This window comes from Chrysochloris asiatica, unplaced genomic scaffold, assembly GCF_000296735.1.
Source record: "Chrysochloris asiatica unplaced genomic scaffold, ChrAsi1.0 scaffold00158, whole genome shotgun sequence".
In the NCBI taxonomy this organism is placed as follows: Eukaryota; Metazoa; Chordata; class Mammalia; order Afrosoricida; family Chrysochloridae; genus Chrysochloris; species Chrysochloris asiatica.
This window is the reverse complement of record NW_006408676.1, coordinates 6601377-6604868: the sequence shown is the minus strand read 5'-3', so window position 1 is coordinate 6604868 and position 3492 is coordinate 6601377. Positions and strand designations below refer to the sequence as shown.

At 41.2% G+C, this 3492-nt stretch overlaps 1 pseudogene; it reads left to right on the top strand.

The window, feature by feature from the left end:
• LOC102814638 overlaps positions 1–3492 on the top strand; it is a 13050-nt pseudogene that overhangs the window by 1112 nt on the left and 8446 nt on the right.

Sequence of the window (3492 nt, the reverse complement as noted above, 5' to 3'; positions counted from 1 at the left end):
GAACCGACTCGATGGCACTTAACAACAACAACTCTTAACCACTAAGCTGCCAGAGTAGGAGGACATAACAAACAAAGGGAAGAGTTGTCTACACAACCTTTTAGAAAACTTAAAATAAAATTTTAAAAAATGGGGGGAAAAGGGGTAGTTTGAAATAGTGACTTTTCGTCTAAACAGCCAGGACGCTGTAGGCTCCCTTAGAGGTATTTTATGATTTCTTGTTAGGTGATTCAATTCATAGAGATCCTATAGCAAAGTAGGGTCCCATTGGGCTTCTTCAGCTGGTGGCACAGTAGTTAAAGCACTCAAATGCTAGCCAAAAGATCAGTGATTCGAACTCAACAGCTGTTCTGCGGAAGAAAGATGTGGCAGTCTGCTGTCATGAAGATTTATAGCCTTGGAAATCCTTTGGGGCAGTTTATCCTGTTCTACAGGGTCACTTGGAATCCTGGTGTGGAGCTGTAGGATAAGCAGTGTTGCTATGAATCAGAACCCACTAGACATCGCTTAACAACAGCAGGGTCGCTATGAGTTGAATTTGAATTCACAGTGGGGTTTTAATCTTTATGTTGTTGCTGTTAAGTACCGTGGAGTCGGTTCCCACTCATAGTGACCCTGCACAGGGTTTCCGAGACTGCAAGTCTTTAAGGGGGCCTCTTTCTCCCACGGAACAGCTGGTAGTTTCAAACTGCCGACCTTGCGGTAAGCAGCCCGAATTGTAACCATACACTACCACTATGCTACCAGAGCTCCTTTTAATCTTTATGGAAAGAGAGAAATTGCCCAGTTTTCCTACACACCCCACTTTCAGTTTCCTCCCTCCCCCCTAGTCAAAGGAGTGACTTAGCAGCCCAGTGCTTAATCAGTGCACCACCAGAGTGCCTTATGGCTTGTTGTTAAGTACCCAGGAGTCATTCCGACTCAAAGACACCCTATGCACAACTGAAGGAAACACTGTTTATTCAGTCCTGCACCATCCTTACAATTGTTACATTTGAGCCCATAGCTTCTGCCTCTGTGACAATCCATCTCCTAGGTGTGTGTGTGGGGGGGGAATGGGGGCTTCCTCTCATATACTGACCTTCTAGTTTACCAAGCATGATATCCTTCTCTTGATAATATGTCCAAAATATGAGAGAGAAAGTCTGGCCATACTGGCTTCTAAGTGGCATTCTGGCTGTCCAAAAAAGACATTGGTGTTTCTGGTAGTCCATGGTACTTTTAATATTCTTCTCCAACACCATAATTTAAATACATCTATTCTTCTACAGTCATATTTGAAAGCCACTGGGAGGGAGAGGGGGGGTAGAGTGACAAAATGCAGTGCACCAAAGTATTTTCTGCCTTTGGTTTCTACTGCTCTTAATCTGGCACTGACACCTAGCACTTTCTTCATCTCATCTTCTTTTTTTTTTTTTTTTTTAAAAAAAAAAAGGTCTAGAATGAAGACGATGTACTCAGACCTTCTATAACAAACACATGAGAAGCCAAAGGAATCATGGATGATAATCTTGGAACCCTGAGCTTTAAAAGAAAGGATAATGAAGTGGATCAAATATGAACTAGAATAAGAAACTGAGCAAAAACAACAAATAAATACACAAACGGAACAGTGAATGATCAACTGGCCTGGCCAATTTAAAGTTTTGCATGCAGCATTCTGATGTGACGTCAACCTAATTGGCTCCAGTCACTTAGGACCACACTAGAGCCCACACTGGTAGCTATCAACAAGAAAGGTATGAGCTTCCCCTTATTCCTTACACCCTCCCAGCAACCAGATGTGTGACCAGTCTGCAACACCATCCCCAACACGGCAGGTGACAAACATGCCTCTTCCCAGCCCCTGCTTTGCCTGAGATCTGCGATGCACCCTCATTGATGTGGGTACGTGCCCACCCCAGCATTTGGAGGCACACCCTCTCTGCCTCCTCAGGCCAGCAACACACAGTGCCAGATCAAACCCTCTGCCCAAAACCAGCAGACCTCCTGCCCCAGCAGTGCTCTGAATCAGCAGGAACCCCTTCTAGACCCTGCCACCAACCCCATCCCAAGCTTCCTCCATCAGCAAGATGTGCCCTAAGTGCCCTGCCCTCCAATTTCATTCTTTTTCCTTTTCTTTCCCTTCCCTTCGTTTTCCTTTATTCTTTCTCTTATTTTTTTAACTTTTCATTTTTCTCCCTCCCTAGTTTTGTTTTTATTTATTTCTCTTTGCTTTTTTCTTACCATGTTTTTTCTTTCTCTTTTCTTTGTTTTGCCTTTATTATTTTCTGTTTTCCTGTTTTTGTTTCATTTTGTTCCTCTTGTATTGTTTATTTTTATTGTTGTTGTTTTCTCTTGTTTTTTGTTTTGTTTTTCTGTCCCATCTGGCAGGAGACAGCAACCATTTCCACACTACCCACCTACACCCACATTTCCTACAGCCCCAATCACTTGATAAGGATGATCACCCACTCTTTCTTGCACCACCTGATCAACTATGAACTGTGGCCAACACCAACTCAACCCTGCCTGAACTGCTCTACTTAAACAGTGAACACAAAACTATACAAACCCTCCCGTCTTCTATAACACCCACCAAGACACAGCTGGTGAATACCTAACACCTGACACACTAGCATAGCGAGCAGAGTAACACACCCACTCTGCTTGCTCAGATATATCAAAACAACATCAAAAAAAAATACTAGGCAAAACATACCAACATACCTCTGAAATACAAACACAACACCACACTGTCTCAGGGACAGCAGACAACTTCAATTCTCAAGAAACAAGACAGAGTGACTCAAACAAGTGACCAAAATACAGAGCTAGCAAACCTTGCTGAGACAGAAATGGCATTGTTGTTATGTTGTTAAGTGCCATGAGTTTTGACTACTAGTGACCCTGTATAGAGTTTCTGAGGAGAGCCTAGTGGGTTTGAACTACCAACCTTGTGATAAGCAGCCCAGTGTTTAGCCTGCAAACACACAAACCCAGTGTTTATCCTTCTGACACAAAGACAAAAATAAACTAAAAATTAAAGGATGGAAAATACATCGAGCAAATAGTAATGAAAAATCAGCAGGAGTGGCAATATTAATTTCTGATAAAATAGAGTTTAAATAAAAAACCAGCATAAGAGACAAGGAAGGGTATCATAGGCAATACCTTCAAAGAGTTTCTGGGGAAATTCCATTGTTTAGTTGAAAAAAAAAACAAAAAAAACACACTTTTATTATGAATTGAGTAATAGTTTACATGGCAGAACATCAGTTTTGTACTCAACCAATCACATTTTGTCTCACTGCAATGATTACAATTCCCTCCATGCACCATCAGTTAACAGAAAAATTCCATTGTCTTTTAATTCCATTTATTTCAACTTTTCAAAGCCCCCCCATATAATTATTAAAGGATCAATTGAACAAGATAGCATAGCCATAAGAAAACCTGTACACCTAATAAAAGAACATAAAAATATATAAATCAAATTTTAGTGGAATTAAA